The sequence below is a fragment of the Lutra lutra genome, chromosome 3 (assembly GCF_902655055.1).
Source record: "Lutra lutra chromosome 3, mLutLut1.2, whole genome shotgun sequence".
Classification (NCBI taxonomy): domain Eukaryota; kingdom Metazoa; phylum Chordata; class Mammalia; order Carnivora; family Mustelidae; genus Lutra; species Lutra lutra.
The window spans coordinates 175,938,894-175,966,514 of NC_062280.1; the positions used below are offsets into that span (position 1 = coordinate 175,938,894).

General features: G+C 37.3%; 1 pseudogene; it reads left to right on the forward strand.

Moving 5' to 3' along the window:
• The first annotated feature begins 16,899 nt into the window (after positions 1–16,899).
• Positions 16,900–17,372, forward strand: LOC125095660 (nuclear transport factor 2-like; annotated as a pseudogene).
• The last annotated feature ends 10,249 nt before the right edge of the window (positions 17,373–27,621 follow it).

The following is a 27,621-nucleotide window of genomic DNA, read 5'->3' on the forward strand; positions in this document are numbered from 1 at the left end:
AAGAAAGTTTGCAATATAATTTGGTATAGGAGATTTACATGACTATTAACATGATTGAAATAAGAATTGGTATTTACTAGATGTCTGCTCTGCGCCAGGCACTGTGCTGTGTGTCGTCAATATATATATATATTTTTTTTTTTGTTAATCCTTGTTACAGGCATTAAATGATAATGTTACTATCTCCACTGTACAGAAAAAGCAAACTGAATTTTAATTTATATGATATGACTAAGATTAAGACTGAGAAATGAACACAGCCTGACTTGCTTTATTAACCATAAGGTAATAATTATCTCCAAGGCATTAGTGGTGTTAGGCCCTGTGATTCATTCACCCTTAGAAAAGGGAAACACTTCTTACTGTTGGGTCCTTGGGGGAAAGTTCCCGAAGAAGGTGGTCTGCTGAGGCATTAGAGAAAAGCGTGAGCAAGCCATTCCAGAGGCACACGAGCAGTGCCAAAGTGGAACCAGTCACTTGGAAGAGAATATTAATAGGCAATTACAGCTTTAAAATTCCAGTTAAGTTCTGGTATATGTTATATTGTCCTTTCACATGTATATTTAGCCGTTCATTCTTTTATTTTTATTTTTTTAATTTTGTTTGAGTATTAATTAATTTATTTTTTTTTAAGATTTTATTTACTTATTTGACAGAGGGAGAGAGATCACAAGTAGGCAGAGAGGCAGGCAGAGAGAGAGGAGGAAGCAGGCTCCCCACTGAGCAGAGAGCCCAATGTGGGGCTTGATCCCAGGTCCCTGAGACCATGACCTGAGCTGAAGGCAGAGGCTTAACCCACTGAGCTACCCAGGTGCCCCTAAGTATTAATTTATTTTAAATCCCAACATGGGGCTGAAACTCCCAACCCTGAGATCAAAAGTTGCATTCCTTTCTGAGCCAGCCAGGCACCCCTAATTTTGATTTCTAAAATCAGGAGTAACTTCTGAGTTTTAAAATTTACCTGTATAAGTTATTTTAGCTGATGTAATTTTATGGATTCATCTTTTTTCAAGATTTCAACTGTTTCAAAAGGACATTGAATGCCAGGAAACCAGAGAATTTTCAAGTCTAGGCTAACCCAGCAGGAAGGTGTATATATGTGGGGAGGGGTCATGGAGGAAGGGCAGGAAGGAGGAAATGAAGCAGCAGGGAGTGGAGAATGAGTGAGAACTAAATTCTCACATTTCAACGTTGGAAAACAGCTCTTCATGGAAAGTGTGCAGTATCTGCTTAAAGTGAAGCCATTTCTGGCTCTATCATTACATTATAGTATATGGACATATATACTGACACCTTTCTTTTAATTATATGTAGGGGCACCTGAGTAGCACAGTCAAGCATCCGATTTTTGGTTTCAGCTCAGGTCATGATCTCAGGGTGCTGGGGGAGCCTTCTCTCGGGCTCCACGCTCAGCATCAAATCTGCTTGAGGTTCTCTCTTCTCTCCCTCTGTCCCTCCCCACCACTCTCTCTCTCCTCCTCTCTAATAAGACCTTTTTAAAAATTACATACACATATACTTATATTCATATAAATTTATTTCTATACCTGTGTCTCAAGACACACTGTATGTCATCAGAGAGGGTTAGTTCCCTGCTACCCCTTTTTCTCCACTCTCTCCAGTCCTTTCACTGTCTTCCATCTCCCATAGAGAAAGAAGAATAAGCCCAAAATATTGCATGCTGTGAACATTTTAAATGACAAGATAAATGCCAAGGAAGTATACCAGTACCAACAGGATATTTCCAGATCTTAGGGTTTAAATACTTTAACCTTTAGATGCAAGTAATTCCTTATCTCTGATTGACATGTGTTCTTTAGTCTTGTTGGTTTCTAACAGTTTTTTAGTAAGTACTTTATTTGTTTCTAAAAATATGTATGATATTATCTTAGTGCATGCACACTTCTTTAATGCAAATTCCTTTTTCAAGTTGGAGCTAGACTTACAGAGAAGAGCCCTTTGAGAAGTCACATACTGATAGCTGTTCATAACTGAATTTTGTCCTTATCCCTTTGAGTTTTGAAATATTTGTCTAGTGACATTGACCTTAAATTCTTACTTCCTAAAAATCACTGTATCAGTTATAAATTATATTTAACTGCTATGATAGACACCACACTACAAAGATGAAACACAAAAAGATTTATTCTTTCACATAGAAGAACCCCAGAGGTAAACAGTTGACAATTAACTTTGTAGCTCTGTTCAATCAGCTAAGACCACGGCTGCTTCTATCTTTCTGCTTTGTTATCCGTAGTGAGTCATTTCCTGCAGGTTTACAAGATGGCTGCTGCGGCTCCATCTCAAAATAGTTCACAGAAAGGAGAGAAGAGGAAGGGGAGAAAAGCAAATGAAAAGGCACATAAGAGAATGACTGCCCCACATCTATTGAGGCAGTTAATGGAAATACTCAATGCTTTTACATCTGTCTCAATGGCCAGAATTAAATATGTGGTCATACCAACCTGCAAGAGAAACTTGAAAAATGTCATATTTTAATGGGCATAGTGTCACCTTGGAAAAAAATAGGAATCTTTAAGAAAAAAGAGGGGACACCTGGGTGGCTTAGTCGGTTAAGCATCTGCCTTTGGCTGAGGTCATGATTCCAGAGTCCTGGGATGAAGCTCCGCATCCGGCTCCTTGCTCAGCAGAGTCGGCTTCTCCCTCTACACCTGATACCAAACCTCAGTCTGCACACAGGATTCTGGTGATAGTATGTATGGAATATCCATTAGTCTTTAAACTCCACTTGAGTAAGGATTGTGTAGTACTAATATACTCCACGTCAAGGATGATGTTTGATGCATGGGAGATACTCACTTTTTTTTTTTTTTAATGAATGGTAAGTCTGGCATAATTTAGAGCAGTCCTATCTGACTTCAGCAGCTAGGCTTTGAATCATATTGCATTCCCTTATTTTTTCTTTCTGGCAAAATGTCTAGCTTTCCTATTTATTCATTATGTTGCATTTTTCAGTAGTGCTTTTTCCCTCTCAAATTGTTTGAAAGCTTCATAGGATATTTTTTTATTGCAAGCAACAGAAACCCAATTAAAACAAACTCAGAAGAGGATGTATTAAAAAAAAAAAAAAAGGAATGTATTGCAGGGATACTGGGGTTTGTTTATCAGTCTAAGGACAAGAGTATGCTGGAATCTTAGCAACAACTGGAAACTACTCCAGCAGTCAGCACTTTCTGATCCATTCATCTGTACCTCTTTGCATTTATATATTCCTCTCTCTCTCCATTTTTTCTCATTTTATGTTTGGCTCTTCTCAAAAACAGTGTACATTTTCAGCACTCAAACTTTGTGTGTTGTATCTTCAGCAATAAAAAAGAAGCAGTGTCAGGGCACCTGGGTGGCTCAGTTGGTTTGGTGTCTTTCTCCTGATTTCGGGTCAGGTCATGATCTCAGGGTTGTGAGATCGAGCCCCACATCAGGCTCACATGCTGGATGTGGAGCCTACTTAAGATTCTTTCTCTCCCTCTGTGCCCCTGTACTCCCACTCCCCACACCCCTCTCTCTCTCAAGAAAAAAAAAAAAAGAAAAGAAAGAAAGAAAGAAAAGGGGGCACAAAAGTGTCTCGTGGTTACATTTCCCAGGAGAACTGAATGACTGTGTGAGGAACCTGTCTCTGGGGAATACATGGAGAGGACGGGGACTATGTCAACTTGGCTAGATTCTAATCCCCAGTTATTCAACCAAACGCTAATTTAGGTGTTGCTATAGAATTCGTGGGTGTGATTAAAGTTTACAATTGGTGGGGCGCCTGGGTGGCTCAGTCAGTTAAGCATCTGCCTTTGGCTGAGGTCATGATCTCAAGGTCTTGGGATCCAGCCCCACATGGGGCTCTCTGCTCAGTGGGGAGTCTGCTTTTCCCTCTGCCTCTGCCATGACTTGTGCACCACATGTGCTTGCTCTCTCACTGTCAAATAAATAAAATCTTTTAAAAAAAAGTTTGAAATTGATTGACTTAAAGTAAGGGATATTATCCTAACTTGGGTGGGCCTGAGGTTTGCAAGCCATTGATAATCTCAAGACCTACACCCAAGATCCTTAATTGGTTCTAGACCTAGGACCAAACTCAGTCTCCAAACAATGAGATACAGAGTATAACCATGAAGCTCTGTTATTACATGATAAAAAAACAGTACACTTTTTTCCAATTTATGTCAGAAATCTAGAAAATATCTGTGGAAATGGATCCTAAGGATATGAGATCATGGTGGAAGGAACATAAAATTGATCAGGAATCTTTTGAAACGGACTCACTTAGCAGAGATTCTGGATCAGTGCTTTAGCTTGAGGAGTAAGAAATGGTTCCAGCAGTTGCCATTTGTAGGGCTGAAACTCTTAAGGTAACCTATGCCAGAACTGCCTATAATAGCCTTATTATACTTGAGAGAAACTATCCAAAGGCTTAAGGAGATGGGAATGTTAGATTGAATTTATCAGGTAAGACCTGCTTGTGTAACATGGATGGTTCAGAGGACATACCTGTCACTAAAACTGAGAAAGAGATTTGTGAGTAGGGTCTCAAAATCCCTGAAAAGCCCTGTAGTTGTTCTTGTCTATAAATCCTGAATTACAGTGGGAACTGCTCCCATCTAACTGGATTCCCTAATTGCAATGGGGATAATGTAATCTCATAATTGCATAAGCCTGAAGGTGACATTTAATCAGCAAAAATAAGGTGGATATTTTAACTTAACAGACAGTGGAGTCAAAGCAGTGAGAATATCTGACTCAGAGTTGTATGGCAGTGGTGAGTGGAATATGGTAACCTTTAAAAGAAATAGGAGGAAAGGCTGCTAAATTCCTATTTGAACTGTATAAGCTGAAAAGTTCTACGTCAGGTGCACAGAAGTCCATTTCAAATCAGTGAAACCCTGAGTCCTGGCCCATCAGTCAACTCCCAGACTTGAGCCAGTTTACAGAAGTAGAACTCTACTTGAGGAAGGACCCTGTGATACTTCCAAAGATGTGTACTGTTAGTCTTCCTCCCAGCCAAAGGACTTATGGTCACTCACCAGAATGACAGCTCTGGAGAAAGGCAAATGGTACTTTTGGGGATTGATGGACATTGTCTTTGAACTGAAATTAATTCCTGGAGACACAACATCACTGTGTCTGCTATTCAGAATGGGGGCTTATGGAGGTCAGGTGAACAGTGGAATTTTAGCTCTAATCCATCTCTTAGTCATTCTAGTTGTTTACTGAACATACACTGTGGTTATTTCCTTAGTTCTAGAATATGTCATTGCAATAGACATGCTCAGCAGCTGGCAGAATTTCTGTCTTGGTTCTCCAAACTATGGAGTGATAGCTATTATGGTGGGAAAGACCAAGTGGAAGCTATTAGAACTGCCTTTACCTAAGGAAAAAAAAAAGTAAAGCTAAAGCAATGCTCCATTCCTGGGGATTGTAGAGATTCCCCTCATCAAGGAGTTGGAGGGTATGATATGGTAATTCCTACCATCCCCATCATTCAACTTAGTTATTTGACCAGTGCAGAAAACAGGTCCTAGAGAATGACAGTAGGTAATCATAAGCTTAACCAGGCTGTACACTCCAGTTACAACTGCTGCTTCACATATGGAACATTTTATTGCTTGACCAAATCAGCATATCCCCTAAAACTGGTATACAGCTATACCACCAGCAGCCCTGCTTTCAGCTGGCAAGACAAGCAATACTATTGATACTGTCAAACTTTACTGTCATACTTCACAGGTATATCAGCTCTCCAGCCCTGAATCATAACTTATCTCATGGGTTACTTTGATTGCCTTTCCCTTCCACAAGATATTATGCTGGTCTATGCTATGAATATTCTGCTGATTGGACCTGGTGAGCAGACTATACTTGATATATTACTTAATATATAAATATCAATAATATTAATGTTATATATATATTCAATCAAACACTAATTTAGGTGTTGCTATATACTTTGTAGGTGTGATTAAAGTTTGCAATTGGTGGGGCACCTTCAATATATAATAATAATAATAATAATATTCTCAGTGTCAGACACTGAGAAATCCAACAAAAATTCAAGACCCTATCATCTTAGGTATATTTCTATGGGTCCATTGGTGTGAGGTATGTTAAAATATCCCTCCCAAAGTGAATGATAAGAAGCTGCATCTGGCCTTCCCTACAACAAAAGAAGTGCAAAACCTAATGGGCCTCTATGGAATATGGAAACATATTCTTAATTTATTTATGCTACTTTGAACCATTTACTAAGTGAACAAAACTGTTCATTTTGAATGGGGTCCAGAACAAGAGAAGGCTCTACAACTGGTCTGGACTGGTAAACTGCTCTAACATTTGTAGTATATAATCCAGTAAACCCAATGATGCTGGAAGTTTAATGCCTTTGTTGACATCACTAGGTTAATCATAGCATGACCCTTGGGTTTTTGGAACAAAGCCCAGTCATCCTGTAAGGAGAACTATGCTCAACTTGAGGAAGCACTTTTGGTTTACTAGGGGCCTTAAAAAAAGTCTTAGTCACAGTTCACCAAATTACCAGGCAACCTGTGGTGCCCCATGAAATGGCGATTTCAACAGATTTTACTAGCCAATATAGCATTACCCATTTCTGGATACCAGTCAGTCTTTTTCCATAGCCACTCTTCTCAGTGCCCAATGAGCTTATGAACAAAGTGATCATGGTGGTAGGTGTGGAGATGTCGCATGTGGACAACCATGAATTGGGTGCTGCCTGAGCCTTCAAGCCATAAATTTGGGTATGCCAAGCAGTACTCCATCATCCAATGGAAGTGCAATATACAAGATGAGGTTTCAGCAGTCCCTGAAGGCATAAGTAAATTGCATAAAAAGTGGCCAAATGCCCTTTGGTCCTCACTCAATGCTCCTCACTCCATTACCTTTACTTTTGAAGTCCACACTGATATTCTCATGGAAAGTTAGTTCTCTTTGGATAATTGACTGAAGAAGAAAAATGGTTATATGTTGCAGTTTCTTCCACAGCTAGCATTCATTGATCCGGGAATCAAAGAATGGAAATGGGAGTGGTCCTATTCTGTACTACACTAACAAACATGTGATATCCTATCCCCTTGACCTTAGGTTTTGTTGGTCTGGAGTCCTTAATTCCAAAGGGAAGAATGTGTCCACGGGGAGATGCAACATTACCACCACTAACCTGGAAGCTGAGACTGTGGCCTGGCCACCATGGTCTCTGCATGCCTCTCAATTAATAGGCAAAGACGAAAGTTCTAATACTATTGTCTGGGCTGATCGATCCAGATTACCAAGGGGGTATTGGGTTGTTGTACACAACAGAAGTGAGGAAGAGTATGTCTGAAATACAGAACATTCCCTAGGGTATCTCCTGGTGTTACCATGTCCTATGATTAAAGTCTGTGTAAAAGTTCAATGGCCTAGACCCTTGAAGAATGATACTGGAATTTGTAGGGAAAAAAGTAGTTATAAATTCCTGCTACAACTATGTGATCAGCTGCAGAAATGAGGACTGTAATTAGTTATGTGTATTTTTCTTATTTTTATACACATACTAGATATGTTTTCTTCTAACATTTATCCCCTTGTCATCTAATGTAAGAGGTGTTTAAAATAGTTGACTTTATATCACAGTATTTAACTTAAGTATTTAACTTAAGTATACATATCAAAGAAGAAATATGAGCATCACCTCAAGACTTTTCATTCTCTTCTAGGGAAGGGATAGCCTGTTTTAAGAAGGCAAGATAGCTGTATCATGTTTTATGGAAGTTTGACTTTGTTATTGTCTTTATTTGAGAATAAAATTTGGTTTCAAATGTGTATGTCTGCCAAGGTCAGAAAGCACAGACTATGGCTGTCTGCTTTAAGTTTTAACATGCTAGGCTATTGCCTTCAGTTACATGTTCAACATTAATCTAGGTGTTGTGGTGATGGCAGTTTGTATGTGTAATTAAATTCCATAGTCAGTTGACTTTAAGTTAAGTGAGATTATCTTAATTAATCTGGGTGAGCCTGGGTCAGTCTATTCAGAGAACTTAAGAGTAGAACTGAGTTTTTCTTGAAGAGAAATTCCACTGTAGACAGTAGGTTTAGCTTATGCTGGAGAGTTCCCATCCTGCCCTTCCTACAGCATGCCTTATGTATTTGGGACTTTTTTTTTTTTTTTGCCAGTCCTCACAAGCATATAAAGAAATTTTTTACAATTAATCTCATAAAACATATTTCCTACTAGTCTGTATCTCTGTTGGTACCCTGGCCCAAAAGGGACAAAATTACATTTCGCATAATAGATGTTATAGTGGGAACTAAAACATAGAAAGGAGCAGGGAGCAATTTGAGTTTTGTGGGGAATGTGGTGGGGGTTGGGGGGTGGGAGGGTGGATCTGGGTTAGAGTGGAGGGAAGCTGAAAACATGAACCTGGTGAATGGTCTGTAGGTTTTTATGACCTTTGTGCTGAGCCTGCAGTCAGCATTTATGATGCTTTATATTGTGTAGAAAATTACACATAGGAGGCCTGATCTTTTCACTATTTACATGTATCTATCCATTTATTCCTACAAGATTCCCAAATTGTCCACATTATTATTTAATTTAGCAGAGTAAGGATAGTGATCAAAGTTAAGAAATTATCCTTGACTGTCTCTTTCACTCATTCTTAAAATCTCAGAAGTTTTAGTTTTCAACTGATCAGTTACAGTGCATTTGAAGGGGCAACTGGATGGCTCAGGCCCTTAAGCCTCTGCCTTTGGCTTGGGTTGTGATCCCAGGGTCCTGGAATCCAGCTCTGCATCAGGCTCCCTGCTCAGCAGGGAGTCTGCTTCTCCCTCTTTCTCATTCTCTCTCTCTGCCCCTCCCTTCCATGCTCTCTCTCTGTTTCTTAAACAAATGGATAAAATCTTAAAAAATGCAGTTGAAGTCTCTGTAAACACCTAGGGACATACTCTAGAGAATTATGTTATTTAAAGAAAATATATTTAAGTTGACCTGTATGTCCTTTTAAATCTACACAGTCTGTATTTTTTTTTTTTTCTTTTTTTTACTCTGGGCATCCCAATAAACATTATAACCACTCATCCATTATTTTCTAAGCTTTTTACTCTCCATGTATTCTTTTTATCTTTACATTTGCTGGAGTAAAATCCTGCTAAATTATCTGTTAATTTTTCTCAGCAATTGCATTTCCTTGTGGGGGGAAAAGACAAAAGCAAAGCCATGCTAGCTCAAGGCAAAATGAGCAGAGATTGCCAGTGTTTTCAGAAGCTCCATTACATAACAAACAGAAAAAGAAAATTAGGTTTAAAGAAGATTAAAGCAGTAGCAAAACAAAGTCTTTGACAGGAATTTTCTGCTGAAAGTTAATGTGTTCTTCCGAAATGCAAAAGGAGTTTGCCAGACTAGTGAAGCTCTTCTTTACAATTAAACATCAACAAAACAAATAGAATTGATTATTTGTGTTTTAAGTATATATCTTTAGGAAGGTGGCTGGGAAAGAGAATGAGGTAAGAAAGGAGGCTGACAGGAAGGGGTAAAAACAGCAAGAAAGAGGAAACTTTAAATTCCTTCCACTTATTGGCTCCTATAAGTACTGGAGGAAAAAAAAAGTTCTTGAAATAGTAATATTCAATCTGTGGCAACTCAATGCATAATTCAGTCTTTCTCACAATAGACTATCTGATTCACAGGAATCATTTTGAATGTTATCTTCTCAAACAGCAATTTTGCCTTTTGGAAAGCTAATTTCATATAGACTAGGATGCCTCTGCCGTCTGTCAACAATAACAGCAGATAACCAAAGCAAGAAAGGGAGAGGGAAGATAAGGAATGAAGGTAGTTAATTTATAGAACCTTGGTAGTTAGGCCAGGTACTCTGACTTTAGTCCTTATTTTCTCTCCCTACGTATGTTTCATCAACTTTGATATATTTTTGTGTCGTCTTTCATCCATGGCTTTTAAAAGATTCATGTAAAGCATTTTGTAATTTACATTTATATCCATAATACTGTTCATGGCTTCAGATTAATATCTCTCTTGGAAGATGAACCTAAAGAAATCTCAAAAGACTGAAACATATATACCCAATAAGCTAGCTACTAATATAGACTTATTTTTAATAGAAAAAATTGGAAGAGAAGTGGACGTAGAAATCAGGGAACAGTAGGTGAACCTCTAATTCAGTGGTGTAATCTGCCTTTACTAAAATGATTATTGTAAACACCGCAGGAAAATGTTTATGGTAAGTTGAGTGAAAAAGTCAGTAGACCAACCTCTACCTCGGTTGTAATTATTAAAAAAGCCATACGCGTGTGGAATTAACTATAAGGAGCCATGACCATCTTAATAACAGCTGTTGTGTTTGAAAGTGGAATGGTGGTAATATTTCAAAAAATACATTTTCTTAATAAATGAAAATGAAAGGAAGTTTTAATCCATATGGGTTTTTTGTTTTTTCAAATTTTTATTTTCAGAAAAGATAATTGGAACTCTTTTGGGACATTAGTTTTCCAGAGCTCTCTTTTCTAGGCTCGTACTTATCTTTTACTTTATTCACATCTTTTCTTCTTTTGGTTCACTTGTCCGTTGTTACTGTTTTGACGTTTGGTTGTATTCTCAAACCTGATTTGTGACTTACCTTGACTCTCATTTTAAAACATATCTTTAGATCCAAAAAATAGTGTTAGAAAAGAAAAGGACCAGAAGAAGGCTGCCTTGTGCTCTTGAGGGCAAAAAATTAAAATTCGGATGGACCCAGTCCCTTTCCAAAATAAAGTTTTGGTTAAGAAGGGAATACTATGCAGCCATCAAAAGAAATGAAATCTTGCCATTTGCGACGACGTGGATGGAACTAGAGGGTATCATGCTTAGCGAAATAAGTCAATCGGAGAAAGACAACTATCATATGATCTCCTTGATATGAGGGAGAGGAGATGCAACATGGGGGGTCAAGGGGGTAGGAGAAGAGTAAATGAAACAAGATGGGATTGGGAGGGAGACAAACCATAAGTGACTCTTAATCTCACAAAACAAACTGAGGGTTGATGGGGGGAGGGTGTTGGGAGAGGGGGTGGGGTTATGGATATCGGGGAGGGTATGTGCTATGGTGAGTGTTGTGAAGTGTGTAAACCTGGCGATTCGCAGACCTGTACCCCTGGGGATAAAAATATATGTTTATAAAGCTGTAAAAAAAAAAAAAAAAAAAGAAAGAAAGGATGAATCCCCAAGTTTTGTAGCAACATGGACGGGACTGGAAGAGATTATGCTGAGTGAAATAAGTCAAGCAGAGAGAGTCAATTATTATATGGTTTCACTTATTTGTGGAGCATAACAAATAGCATGGAGGACAAGGGGAGTTGGAGAGGAGAAGGGAGTTGAGGGAAATTGGAAGGGGAGGTGAACCATGAGAGACTATGGACTCTGAAAAACGATCTGAGAATTTTGAAGGGGTGGGGGGTGGGAGGTTGGGGGCACCAGGTGGTGGATATTGTAGAGGGCACGGATTGCATGGAGCACTGGGTGTGGTGCAAAAATAATGAATACTGTTATGCTGAAAAAAATAAAAAAAAATTTAAAAAAAAAAAAAAAAAAGAAGGGTAAGATAGACATAAGTAATAATTATAAACATATTTATAGTAGATAAGCACCATGAAAAACTAGGATACAGGGAGTACATACCCCACATGCCTGTGTGTACGCACACACACAGACATTGACATCAGAGGAATATAGTCTGAGTTGGGGTTCAGAGTAAGGCATCCATAAATACCTGATATCTAAGATCATTTATAAAAGATACATAGAAATTACCTAAGATGAAAAGAAGGAATTGATTGTTAAAAGCTATAGGAAACTTCTTGCTTGGCAGAGATATTAAAAAAAAAAAAAAAAAAGAGTGAAAAAGGTAAAGAACCAAGGTCCTTAGGAAGTAGCTTAGGAAGTATGAGAAACTCCAATATGGTGATTGTGGCTCAGGGCATAGGAGTAAGGGAGAGTGTAGTGTTACGAGATGTGACATTTAGGCATGACTACATGCCGTGGTAAGAATTTAGGATATTTAACCTAAAAGCAAGGAAAGTCATTGAAATATTTTATGTAAGAAAACAAGAGCTAATATTCATATATTGAAAGGATTGTTTGGATGCTTTGTGGAGAAGCATCTGGGAGAAAGCTAGAGTGAATGTGTATAACTAGAAAGCTACTGCAGGAGACAAAGCAAGAAATCATTGTGGCTTAGACCAGGTGCTACCATGAAGCTAGAGAAGTTTTGTATTCAAGAAATATTTTTGAGATAGAATTCACTGGGTTTGGTGACTAATAAGAAAGCAAAGGAATTTGGACCAAGACTGAGAATTTTGAACATTTAAAGCTTTGGTTAATGCAAATCAAGGAAGGAGACTGGGATAAGTGACAGAGATAGAGAAATAACTTTTTAAAATGCATTAATTAATGAAGAAGGGAGTTACATATATCCTAGGTACTTCTGCCTACTTCCCTCTGAAAGGATATTCCCAAACTAATTTACAGAGTGCTGTCAAGTTTGGTTTTACTTTCTGTCCTATGTTTGTAGAGACCAACTGTTACAGAGCATTGGGTATCTTCACTGCCAACTGCAGTAGGGACTCCTCACAAAAGTCTCCTCATGGGGATGGATGGTCCTTATTTCCGTGGAGGCAGAAAGGGAGTAGGATGCATCAGATTTCCGTTCCTTTGTCGTTCTGTTCCGGTTAGACTTCATAAGAATAGTATTCCAGAGCGCCAATTTCTGCTTGGAAGGTCCTGGGAAATCTTAAAATGGAGTTAAAACCAAGAAAGTACTAAGATTAAAGTTCCAGTTAACTTGGATTTTGACTTACACAGCACGGGAGAAAACGTCTGTTAACTTCAGCTTTTAGGATGGTATGTGACAACTGGGAGGCTTTCCCACAGAACAGACTCTCCTGGTTTCCCACCCATTCTCACCTGCTCCTCCTCCCCAATTTTCAGTTTTATGACTTCTATCCCTCCCTCCCTCATACACAGAACCTCTTTAGTACTTCCTCTGCCCTTTTCTTCAGGCTTCAAATAAGGGAGAGGCTTCAGTACATGTTAAAGTCCAGCAAAACTCCCTTTCTAGCTTGTTCTCCTAATTGTCAAGAAGTCATGGCCTGTTATTCCTTTTACTACAACTCTTACTCAGAAGCATGACCCTAAAAATCAGCAGATCTCCTTAGAGAAAATGCATGCTATAAACATTCTAAAGAAAGAATAGTTTTCCCAATTAACACCACCTAGGCTTCTTCCTTTTAACATTTATTTATTGTCATTTAGAGTTGAGGGGATTGTTGTTTTCTGCCACTTTGGAGTACAAAGACACAAAATAATTGAAAACATTCAATGCTTTTTGTTCTTGCGGGGGCGGAGGGGGGAGTGTCCATCACTTTCTATGTTTATAGTTATTTAAAGATTTCTTTAGAAATAAAGAAGACTAGCAAATATTTACTCTGCTTAGTTCTCAACAGTCTTGAATACTGTATCAAATATTGCAAAGAATAAAATGTTTTTGTTGGATAGGTCCTGCGAGACTGCCCTGGAGTTCCCTGATGATGTGGTGGGTAGAAGCTAGACCAGGGGCCACTGAGAGTTAATGAGAGATGGGGAGATAGGAACTGGGGTTGTAGTCAGCACATACTACAGGTGGCTATGAAGAAGAAAGAGAACAGTTGTGGAATGGTGAAAAAGATCTCAATTTTTAATATTAAAATGGAAGTCAACTAATATATAAAGATATAAATTAAAATCAAAGGGGTAGATAATGGAATTCAAACAGGAGATGAAAAAACAGAAAAACTGGGAATAAAAGGGTTAGGGGAGAGGCTGGGATTTAGAGCAAAACTGAGAGATTGCCATCATAGGAGGAGGGACACAGTCTGGACTAAAGCATGTATGAAATTACAGATGGCAGGTCTGCTGAGATAGGTTTGGATTGTGTGTGCCAAGAATTGGAAATTTTTATCTTCTCTATTTTTTTTTTTTTTTTTTAGGTTGAAATATGATGCAATGTCAAATGCTCAGAATGGATAAAACTTGAAAATATTGTTGCAGGTATGATCCAAGAATGCTGATTAGAAAATGCATTAGAATACCACAGTGAACTAAATGTGTTTCCCCCTCCCCAAATTCATAAGCTGAAACTTGATGCTCAATGTGATTGCTTTAGGAGATAGAGTCCACGGGAGGTGATTAGGTCACAAAAACAGGGCCCTCCTGAATGGAATTAGTGCCCTTCTAGAAGAGATCCCAGAGAGCTTTCTTGGCCCTTCCACCCTTTGAGCTTATGGTGAGAAGGTGGCCATCCATGAGGAAATGGCTCTCACCAGACATTGAACTGGAGAGTGCCATGGTCTTAGACTTCCCAGGCTTCAGAACTGTGAGAAATAACATTTGTTGTTTACAGGCCATCTAGTTTATGGTACTTTTGTTATAGCAGACCAAACGGACTGATAGTAAGGGATTACTGAAAGCCAACTTGAAAATGGTGACCATGAATTTTCAGGTTTAACAGGTTGTTTGCCTGTTTGTATGAGACTCTAGAGCAGTCCACAGCTACCCCATGCAATGTAGAAAAGAGAAAAATATATTAAATCTTAGTGTTAGTATAGGAGTGCGTTTGAGTTGTGCCAACAAGTAAATACACATTCCACTTTAATATATCTTCCTATAATTTGACATATTTATATTACACAGTATGACCAATATTGCATTTTATTATGTGACCTCATAAGACAAAATCTGCTGATCAGCCAAGTTTGAGACTTAACACTAATAGCATTCTTTTTGCAACTTTCCATGACTAGATGTCTAGCTCTGTGGATTCTCAGCATATGCTTTGCATACTTTTATTATAGGACTCATCATAACATTATGATCCTTTTTTTGTTTGTTTGCTTCACTTCCCATTAGATCGTACATTTCATAAGGTCAGGAACCTCTTCTTCCAATTTGATATTCTTAGTGCAGAGCACTAGACGTAAGTTTTCAAGAAATGCTTATTCAACAGAAATGAATGAATCTGTTCTCTACAATCGAAATACCTAAACCCCAAATTCTTAAACAATTATATACTTGCCTCTATATTTAAAACTTATTTATTGCTAAATTTTGGCTTAAAATAGTTTAATATAGGGTTTTATGATGAAACTGCAGTGCACATGGACATATGTTCTGGTAAATGAAAAATTCTATTTTTATTCCTGAAATTAAGTATAAACTAATATAATGTAGCGATTGCTACCATATGACCAGCATCATCTGCAATGTAAAACTATTATAGTGAGTCTAAAGTAGTGTTTGCAAATATATGTAAATTTACTTTCACCTGGTTGTGAAAATGCACAATACTTTGTCCTAATTCTGACAAGAAGTATATATTACTGTTTTGAGGGGAAATTGTATGTATTTCCAGCAAAACAAGTAAGATGCTTGGCTCTGCTGCTGAATGTCCTAACTACATGCAAATAATGTTGACTGATTCACTTTCTCTAAAATTAGTGTAGAAGCTCTGTATTTTTTCATACTTTATGGTCTTTTTTTTTTAAGTATCTGGACAGCAATGATGACCAGGGGATATTGACAAACAGATTCATTTGTTGGAAGGCACAGGAGATAATGTGGTGAAACAGTCCTCACGTTCAGGTGAATTTAATAAATATATATTTTCCTCTGGCACTGGGCCCCAATATACTTTTACTCTTCTGTTTTTAGAGCTTTTTATCTAAAAATATTGCTTTAAAGGCAGTAATTTATTTTATATCTTGGAGAGAATAATCTTTATATATTCTCCCTGTTTTGGGGGGGGGGGGTCTTCTGAAATAGAAAATTTTTGACTGTTGATCTATATGGATCATTTCTCAGTAAAATAATTTTAGGCAGTCAGAAAATAGAAGTCTGCCTCCCTTCCCTCAAGCAGACTTCAGAGCATTAACGTTAACAGAAGGAAGGAAGCTGCAGCTGCAACCCTCAGGCTGTCACTGTTTTTTAATGTCATGATCTGGAAGTTCAGTAGGGTCACCTGAGACTGGTTCTTGGGCTCATCCTAAGAAATGGCTTAGGATTGATGCTGTGGCCGATATGATGCACCCTCTCTGCCAGAGGCTTTGGGGGCTGCTTAAAGAAGTTAGATGAGCGGGGCGCCTGGGTGGCTCAGTGGTTAAAGCCTCTGCCTTCGGCTCAGGTCATGCTCTCAGGGTCCTGGGATCGAGTCCCGAATTGGGCTCTCTGCTCAGCAGGGAGCCTGCCTCCTCCTGTCTCTGCCTGCCTCTCTGCCTACTTGTGATCTGTCTGTCAAATAAAAAAAAAAAAAATCTTTAGAAGTTAGATGAGCATATTTTTCAGAATGTTGATTACAAGTAATTTCAGTAATTAGAGGAAGGAGAGGTATTTGTGGTAGTCTCTGGGCCCTTTAATCATCTGCTCTGAGTATAAACACATGTATATCCAAAGAATAAGATTATACATTTAGGGGTTTAAAAAATATTATGGTCTGCAATATTTTCATTTCTTGCCCATTTTCCTAACAAGATTGATTTGTGCTACTGCATCCTTTGTGTTCTTATTTTGTCCTCAATCCATATAACCTATTACCTATCATATTGCAAAATAAATTGAGGAAAAATCCATTTCAACTTACTTTCAACTAAGGCAAATTTTTAAAATAAATTTCAGAATATCTGAGAGTATATCAAACTCTTGAGTATATTGATCAGTTGTCAGAAAGTTTTATAAATCCCGTTGTTTTTCACTTGAAACTACAGAAGATGTTAGTTGATTTTAGTTCCAAAGTGGTAGGGTAAGCAGACCGCGCTAGGTTGCCGCTGCCACCGCCACCATGCCAACCCCTCGGGTCTCGGCGAGGCTGGTGATACCGCAGAATGAGAGACAAGCCAACACAGGAGCAGGCTGGATCCAGCTTCATTCAACATTACTACAGTTATTTGATAAAGACAGAACCCAACTAGGCACTATTTATGTTGATACATCATGTCTTACATGGGAAGGACTGCAGTTCCAGGAGAAAACTGCCATTGTGAGTTGTCTAGTCTTTCATTCCAGAAAATCCAGCATAGCATCATAGGGCAGGACCATCAGCCCTCACCAGATAGCTGCATCATCAGCAAGGTTATGGGCCAGCTGAAGGCTGATGAAGACCCTATCATGGGATTCCACCAGATTCCTATTAAAGACGATGTTCCTATTAATCAAAGATGCCTGGGTTTGTACCAATTACATGTTCAGGCTTGCCCTGCACAATTTCAGCTGGCCTCCTCCCAGCCAGGCACTCATACTGTTTCCTCCTCCCTTCTTTTCCAGATATGATTCACAGTCCTCCAGAGGCTCCAAATAATCATACACAATGGGGCCACGGTGGGAACAGGCCCAGTGTGCTGCTGCTACCAAGGTATTATGCATGCTGTCTGGACTATTTGCATCTGACAGGAGAAGTTTAGGTCCCACTAGCACACTAGCCTCGGAAGGACTTAAGTACTGCAAAAGGTTTTCTTTGTTTTGATTTTTTTTTTTTTTAAGATTTTATTTATTTACTTATTTGCCAGAGAGAGAGAGCACACAAGCAAAGGGAACAGCAGGCAGAGGGAGAAGCAGACTTCCCACTGAGCAAGGAGCCCAATGTGGGGCTCCATCCCAGGACCCCAGGGTCATGACTTGACCTGAAGGCAGTTGCTTCACGAACTGAGCCCCCCAGGCATCCCTGTTTTGTTTTGTTTTTGTTTTTGTTTTCCATCTACTTACAAGTTGCTCTAGTAACCCAAAGAAGTGAAGGAGAAAGCACTTGCTTCATGGCCCAGATGTTGATTCATTCAGATGTTTCAATGCCTCATGAAACAATAAAACCACCAAAATTGGGCGCCTAGGTGGCTCAGTGGGTTAAAGCCTCTGTCTTCAGCTCAGGTCATCCTGGGATCAAGCCCCACATCGGGCTCTCTGCTCAGCGGCAAGCCTGCTTCCCCGGCTCTCTCTCTGCCTGCCTCTCTGCCTACTTGTGATCTCTGTCAAATAAAAAAAATCTTAAAAAAAAAAAAAATTTCTTCACAGCTTCAAAAAATAAAATGGTAGAGTAAGAACAGTGAAATTTAACACAAGTTTAAAGATAAAATGATATGTGCCTTTAGTCAAAAGACTCCCCACTACCTAATTGGCAATAGGAAAGGAGTTGGGGAGAGGGAGTAGCATTTGAACCTGTTTTTGTTACTGTTTTCTTTTGTGAATTTGCTCCCATTTAACCTTCTTTGGAAAAGAAAATGCTTGGGGAAGGAAAGAAATGTTCCATAAATATTTTGTAAAACTAAGATTTCTCCTCAAAGATTGAGATCCTAAAATGTTTACTGTGAACCATATTTTAACAAACCAGAAGAATAATCTTATGGAAGAATGTTTTTTCCAACATCTTTATTTAAAGCCAGATGCCTGTTGAAATAGTAGCTGCTCCTATTGAGAATAGTTTACTAAGAAACAAAAGCATTCTTTAAAATTATGAAATGTAACACTTCTAAAAGAATGAAAGTAAGGAAGGCGCCTGGGTGGCTCAGTTGGTTGAGCAACTGCCTTCGGCTCAGGTCACGATTCCAGACTTCCAGGATCGAGTCCCACATCGGGCTCCCAGCTCCTTGGGGAGTCTGCTTCTCCCTCTGACCTTCTCCTCTCTCATGCTCTCTCTCACTCATTCTCTCTCAAATAAATAAGTAAAATCTTAAAAAAAAAAAAAAGAATAGAAGTAAGGAAAATAAGTTATCATCTGAAGAACTCACCATATATTAAAACTCACATGAATTTTACAAAAAAAATTGTAATTCTTACTAGAATCCTTTCAAATATTATATTTTCTGGAAGGATGTGAAGGACCTGAGATTTCAACCTCCCAGTGTTGAATATGAGTCCACTCTACCTCATGGAACTACATTTTTTTTCTTGACCCAGTTGGAAATGTTTCTGATTGGAAAATATAATTTATAAATTTTTCAATCAATTTGTTATATAATTTTTGTAGAAAACATACAGAAATACAATAAGATAATGTCACCTGTAGTCATAAAATTCCCATTTTAGTGAATTTCCTTAGAATCAGTATTCTCTGTGGTGTTTGTGTGCCTGTATGAATGTGTCTCTGCGCATATGTGAATGTGTAACATCTCTAAGTTAAAAGTGTATTTTTTTGTGGTGTCATTAAATTGTGTTCAAAATTTAATAGAAATTTTCAATTATAGATATCTATTCTGAATTCTTCTATAAAGGAAGCCGTTCTTAAGTTTGAACTTCTATCATTTGACTTGGATTGAAAGTGAAGGACAACAGTACATCTATTATTCAGTTCTACACTTGCAATTATTTTGCTACTTGTTCTTCAGTAAACTGCTTATTTTTCATTCCTTTATCTCTTTTACCTGTTATATAATAAATCATCAGCTTTTCATAAAGGGAGCATTTTCTGAACTTTACTAATAATTGTTTTTTTAATAATGACACAGGCTCCCTTTCTGAGCACAGTTGGCGATTGGCTTTATCAGAATAATACCTTATGTAATAGCTGTTGAAGTTAATACCTCATTGTCCTTCACATGCCAAAACTAAGTATAGATCTATTGCAAAAAAAAAATTATCTCTGCTCAGAACATTCGTATGAAGAATCAGTATTCTGTCTTAAGTACTTATGCTTTAAAGTAAAATTTGAACATTGCTCGTGCTCTGTTCATTTAAAAATTATTCTGCATGTAAATATCTAGCATAAATAAACAAGATTCAAGTAAATTATACATGACATCTAACCTCTGTAATCTCCATATAAGTAAAACTGGAAAGGTCAGAATATTATTTAATGTTTTACAGTTTACATAAAAATAAACGGAGTCTTAGCTTCCCATTTGGCCTTGACAGGAAATACAGTGATAATAAAAGCTTCTAGACTCCTTCTCTTTAAGTCATACTGTAATCTGACATCACCTTCAGTTTCTAATTTACCTTTCAGTTTGCTACCACTTTCAGAACTCCTGGTACATAAAGCTCTTATTCATACTCTGCCTCTATTATTACCGATACTGATCTGCATCTCTATTCACTCACCAAAGAAAATCTGTCTTACATATAATAGCAATGCAGTTAATGAAATAATTGGCTTAAAATGTACTCTAATGGTGTACATTGTAAAGACGTCTGCAGGCAGTATAGCTTTTGGAATATCATTTTGGATGTCATATTTGAAGTACACTGCTATTTAGAATGAATTGCATGACAAATTCGATGCATTTAGTATTTTTCCATGACATTAGTACTATACATACCTTTTCCCTCCTATTTTTTGGTACTGAAAAATCTTCCTCCTTAAGTAGAACAGCAATGTGACATTGGGAAGGGACTCTTGGGTTTTGAATCAGGATAAAGTGGGCTGATAGAGGCAGCCCATGTCTTATAGCCTTGGTCTCTCACTTCTGAGCAGTTTCTAACACCCATTAAATGTTCTCTAGAACATCAAATACATTTCTGTAAACTTGTTCCATGCAGCATGTGTTGTCTAATCTTACTACATGTAGTATTCTATTTCTCTCTGCATTTGTTCTATAAGGAGGGGGGAAGGTAATTTGTATTACACCTGAGTGTCAAGTTGGCAGCTTGAAAAATTTTGCAATTAGGAAAACTTTGGCAAACAATTTTAAGACCTACTAGTGGAGAAAGAAAAGAATTTGAAGTCAAGTCTTAATTCTACCAGTTAGTGGTCATATGTCCTCTGGCAGGTCACTTAAACTTTGAATTTCAGTCTATTCAGTGTATAAGACATTTTTATAATATGTAAACTTTGCATAGTTGAAATGTGTCTAGTTTCTGGGATGTTAACCAGGCACGGTACGCATACAAGAATTATTACTTACCCTTTCTCTCAATTTTCAGGTAACCGAAAATAAGCCAATGTCACAATTGTCTTCTTAATATAGGCAGGTGTGTGTGTCTTTATGCAGCTAGAGAGATGCTAGAAACCTAGTGGATGCTTAAAAATATTTTGTACTTCTTGGCTATAAGACTGATAAGTAATTGATACATACCTGGACAAGGGCTACACATGAGGTTTAATGTAGTCCAGCAAGGAAGGAAGGGGTATTTTACAATGCATTGTTCAGAATTGTTGGCATACGGCGATGATAAAACATACACCCACTTTTATTCTATTTCATTACTGTTTTGAAATTTTCTATGGAGAATATTACCCCTCTCCCCTTATTGCATTCCCTTTTTGATACACTGTTGATGGAACTGGTTATTTTTGACTGTCGTCTAAACAGAACTGGTCACTTCCATGTCTCCCTGGTTAGTGCTTATTTCTGATTGTTGATGTGAATGTTTCCCTGGAGTCAAAAATTGTTAATATCACTTGTGGATATGAAGAAACTAGGTATTATTGTGGGGATCCTGAGAAACCCAGTTGATTCCCATTTATCCTCCAAAATCTTTTTTAAGATGCTATATTTCTGATTAGATTGAATGTGGAATTTAACTACATTTATAACCATAAGTAAGAATCACAGGATTAAAAGAGTCTTATCAAAGGATCCTTGATTTTTTTTTTCAAACACAAAGACTAATCCTTACCATGTTTCAACTTTTACCAACATCCAGACTATTAAATATACTTAAAGGGGGATCTTTAGGCAGAAGATAAAAATGACTTTGATATCCTCGCACAGACCTTTCTTTCTTTCAGCTACTTCAAAGTTGCTGTCTTCCATTTCTACTCCAGAATTCTCAAAGGAATAACCTTGACTCTCTTTGTCTACTTCTGTACCTCCCATTCACTATTCAACCCACTTGCAGTCTGGCTTCTCTTCTCAGCACTCAGCTAAAAATGCTATTATTATGGTCACCAAGGAGTCCCTAATTCCCATAGATAATGAACATGACTTCATTTGATATTGTCGAAACACTATTTATTTGTTTCCTCGTGCTTACTTTTACTCCTTTTGAATAAATTCGTCTCTTCCCCGCTTTATATATATTTGTGTTTTATAGAATTTCCTAGACCCGCTGCTCTTCTCACTTCACAAACTTGCTTATTTTTTACAAACTTGCTTCTTCTTGTGGCATCAATGACCTTGTATATGTTGATTCCCAAACCTGTTATTTTCAGGTCAGACCTTGAAGTTAAGAGTTGTGTATATAATCATGTTTGCTTTTCCTCGCTCCTCCACCTAGATTTCCTACAGGTATATCAAATTGAATAAACTCCAAAACTGAATCAATGGTCTCTATGCATAAACAATTCCATATTTTGTTTGTACTCTTATCCATCTATTTTCGAATCCTAAGAAACTACTGATATTTTTAATTATCTTTCAGTTATATTTAATGGATAGTCCAAGTTCCTTCATTTTCATTTCTGTTTCAGCTGCTCAGGGTCACACCTTTTCTCTTTATAATTAGATATATAACTATTATAGAAATGCCCTCTGTGTTTGGTCATATCCTACTATAGCCATCCTCCAGAGAGTCAACATCAAGTACTATGATGCAAATATGATTGTGTCATTTCATGTTAAGTGTTCAAGCACATTTTAATAGGCTGTCTAAAAATATAAAGTCACAATATCACATTTTTATTGTTCCATTTTGCCTGTTGTGGAAAATATTCTTCTTGTAGAGTGTCTACTCCACTGACAAGTTAAAAAACATACAAAACAAAAACTTGGTACTTACTGAGTCCAAGGAGTCAGTGTCTTCATTTGGTCCAAAGGGTAAAACTTGAAGATATGATCTTCCAGTAATTAGAATACATATACTGCTCCATTGCTGCTTTTACCATCACACAGTATTATTATAGCAAGTAGGCAATTTCTTTTTTTTTTTTTTTAAAGATTTTATTTATTTATTTGACAGAGATCACAAGTAGACAGAGAGCCAGGCAGAAAGAGGGAGGGAAGCAGGCTCCCTGCTGAGCAGAGAGCCCGATGCGGGACTGGATCCCAGGACCCTGAGATCATTACCTGAGCCGAAGGCAGCAGCTTAACCCACTGAGCCACCCAGGCGCCCGCAAGTAGGCAATTTCTATATGGTGCTGTCCCTTTTGTGTTGATGTGACAATGGATATTGCTGTTAGAGTTCCAGCATTTGTTTCTTGGATGAAAAGATCTTCTCTCTCCTGTGTTACTCTAAACCATAATATTTGATACCACCATAATTTTTGGTTCCCAATGAAATATCATTTGAGTAAACACACACACACACACACACACACACACACACACGACACTTTTCCCAAGTGCATGACCACAGCACTGGGGTGGCATATTTGAGAATAATTCTGGCTGGACTTGTTTTTGCCAGAAAGATACTTTCCATGGTAATCAAGGCCCAGGTATTAATGTATTCCATTATGATGATTTCTTAACTTAACCTCGTTATACTAACCTGTCAGTATCTTTTCTCTAGGCTCAAAAATCAGTGTTAAATAGTCCAATGACCCTGACCTTCTCAAAGTAAGAGTTAAGAAACTTGATTTTTTTTTTCTCAAAAAGGAAGATCATTATTGCTATCTTTGTTCCAAGTAATTTACTCTTCCTGTTTAATATTCTATATTTTCCACTCAATAAATACCATGCAAAATCAAATATAATTCACAGTGGTTGCATATATTCCATATGTAACTCTGCCATACTTATTAACAAATTTCCTCATACAGGTTTTTACTGCAAGATGTTTTAATATTTTTATAAATATATTTGTAAATATACATTTGTTCTGTGAATATTCCCTTAGAATAAATTTCCTTCACTGGAATTACTGAAAAAATCTTTCTAGGGTTTTTATAAAAGTAGTCAATTATTCTCTATAAGACAAGCTTATATTTGTTTCAGCTGTATAAGAATGCCCACTCTTCATATGTTTAACAAGATTGCCCAGCATTTTTAATTGTAAAATAATTTCACATTTTAATTTCATAGATTACTTATAATTAGAACTTGTGCTCTTTTTCCCACATATATTTATGTGATATTTAGAAGGTCCCATTGGATATTCAAATGAACTGACATAGCATTGTTTCCACTATAAAGCAAATTTCATCTTCTCTAACGTGGGTGCTCTAGTAACTTATTATTGAGATTTCTGATGTCCAAATGCCACCAATGGTTTTGTTATGTGCCAAAGGAGTGATTTCTCTAACTAACTGTTCATCTTAAAGATGCTGGTATATACTAAGATTTTTGTTTCCTGCCACATATAAAGCTCTACGAAGAAATCACTTCTACTTCCTTCTAAATTGTACTATATTCCGTTGTCACTCTGTCCACCTGAGATATTTTCCTCATAATAATCCCTTGTGTTCTGACTCTACGGTCGGAGGACAAGCACTTTATCTGTTCACTCACACAGTGACTCCCAGCAACCTTCCTTTAAGGCCACTCAGAAATGTCCAAACCATCTAGACCACATCAGCCTATAATCACTCAATCACTCTCTGCTATGCAGGTACTTTTTTTTTTTTTTTTTTTTTTGGCATTTGTGGCTCCTATAGTGCCCTGAGGCCAATTCCTAAAATACACCAGAGATCAGATACTTTGTGCAATCTTTCAACTAGAAACATTAAAGCCATCAACTCTATATATTTAGCCCAGAGTATAAGAGAACTAAAAGTAAAGGATTAGTTCTTTTCATTTCATGGTAAAATCTTTCGATTGAGGGTTTTTTACATAGATCCATGATGCCCATGGTCTGCCTGAATTTATATGGAACATTTTGTTTGAATTGCATATTTTCCCTTAGCTTTTATAGGAGCTGTGAGAACTCTGTGACTCAGAATTATGTTTAATTATAAAACTGCATAGAGGCAGCCTTCAGTTGGACTTCTGCCTTTCTGGTTAAAAGATGACAGAAGCTGTGAGAGGAGAGAAATAGTACCTGTGCCTGAGGGCTTATAGTAAAATCTTAGCCTTTTTTTTTTTTCCCTTAAAAAAGGAAAAAAAAAAAAAAGGTCCTGGTTCTTGTATACAGTGATGAATTAAGATAAAATGATTTAATTTTTTTCAGTTAAAATAATTGCTGAGGGCAAAGTCTTCTCTCTTTAATACTACTCAATACTACGCAACAATTCTTAATTGAAAAGTTTTATCTTTTTCAAAAAACAGTAGGGAAAAAACTTTGACCTTTCTGATGAGGATATTATTGAAAATTCCTATCATCTGATGTTCTTTTTTCCCCCATCTACTTCTCACTGACCTTTATTGAATAATTCTGAATTAGATTTAAATTTCCTTTGGTCTTTGTGATATTTACTATTGAAATACCATTTGCTTTGTGGATCATTTTTAAGAGATTCCTTTATGCACATAGCATTACTATAATATAAACGAAGCACAGATACTTCATGAAGTCTTTCTTCTCTGCTCTTTTTATCCTCTCAGCCAGGATTTCCTTTCCACATGTACTCTAATCCTGAAATATACTGACTTGTATTATAAACAGTGAATATCTTAATGTTTTAGTATGACAAGTAATCTATTTTAATAGATGACTCTAAGATAAGCTAATGCTGATAAGATCAATTTAATGAACAAAAGTTTACATGGATTTTTTTTTTCTACAAATAGAATTGGTTTTTTAGTGCAATGCAGTTTAACAAAGCTATTCTGGATACCTAATGTCTGTAAGGCTCTATGCTAGGTATAGGAGAGAAAAAAAGGTGCCCAATACACAATTTCTACACTCAGAAATGTTGGAGGTTAGTGCATTAGGATATATAGTCTAGATGCCTAGAGAATCCTACATATGTTTGTCACTCATAACAGTGGGACAGGTGGGGAAATATGGTGGCAGTTTTGCTCCACTAGATCACCAGGGCTTAGGGCTCTTGCCTCTTGTGACTCATCTCCCTCAGCTGTTGCTCTTATCTGCATGGTCAAACTTGGTTGACCAGTGTCAAGTCCAAGTCCCATCTCATGGAAAGGACAAAAAATAAATGGAGAACCAATTGGCAAGGACTTTATTGCAAAACTACCTCTAGCTACAGAAGGGAGGAAGTGATTCTGTATGTGCACCCAGGAACTAAATTAAAACTAGGAGAGAATGCTAATGGGGAAAAAAAAAAAAGGTAAGATTGGAAACTGGAGAATTATTAGCAGTACAAATGTGCTTTTATAGAAATAAATAAAATCTTAACACACCTGAAGTACTATAATAGAGAAGCATGAATATAGGAGCATAAGCTATTACTTTTGGATATGGGTAGTTGGGAATAATTCATGCATCCTTTTTGAACTGGTTCTTAATATTTGTCTTGAACTTCAGTAAATACAGATGGAGGGAAGGGACTTTAAACTGGAGATGTGGTCAAAAGTAGGGATGAGAATGTGTGGAAAATATTAGGGAAGACAGTAATCTAGTTTAAGAAGTGGGATGAAGTTTTTAGATTTGAAAAGAGACTTTGCATAGAATATGGGGATTTGGGGTTTATTTCTTAGAAAAGATAGGTTCTGAGCAAGAATATATTTACTTTAGAGATATATTTTTGCAGTAATAGGTCTAGAGGAGGAAGATAACAGAACCATTTCAAATGCCACAAAAATATTCATAGTGCAGGTAATCAAGACCTGAATCTGTGCTTTTTGAAAGGAGATCTAATGTTTTGATTTGTACTCTTATTTTTTACTCACTAATAGCAGGTATTCAATAATTTTTTAAATGATTTTATTTATTTATTTGACAGAGAGAGAGATCACAAGTAGGCAGAGAGGCAGGCAGAGAGAGGGGGGAAGCAGGCTCCCTGCTGAGCTGGGAACTCGATGTGGGGCTTGATCCCAGGACCCTGAGATCATGACCTGAGCCGAAGGCAGAGGCTTAACCCACCGAGCCACCCAGTGCACCATGGTATTAAATAATTTCATGTAATCCTGGAAATGTAGACAATTACTAACACTTGTTAACAATATGATTCTCTTTTGATTGCTTTATTTTAAACATCTAAAAAATTATGTTTTCAGATATATTAACAGGAAAGATAACCTATATAACCTTACAGTTAACTTTTTAACGTTACTATAATTTGACTTAGTGATTCATACACTCCGTTTCCTGCCAGTATTATTATTCATTGTATTTGTGATTGTCAGCGAAGAAAACAGATACTAATTTTAGACACATAGCAAAGACCAGTGACTTGACTTCTAAATGTTATGCTTATTACATGGAAATTTACAATCAGGAAAAGAGAAACCAATTATTATATACTCCCGAAACATCGACTCAAAATGCCAGCAATGATTTCACAATAGTAACTTGGAAAGTGTCTATCAAATACTATTAGAAAAACAGTAGTTTAATTGCTGGTTTTGGTCTTGTTTTTCTCTACATTCTTCAGGATACGATAGATATTTTGTCATTTTCCAGTACTATTATGGGGGGTGGAGAACAGGAAGGAATAGAAACATGATATTGAAAGAACTTTCTGTAAGGTGTTAATAAACCTGGGGTCCAGTCCTAATTTGGCTGCATTTAAGCTGTGTTTCTGTGTTCCAGTTATATAATACAACATTACAAACTACCAAAAATGTAGTGGCTAAAAACCAATACAGTAATTTGTCTTGCTCACAAATCTACAATTATGG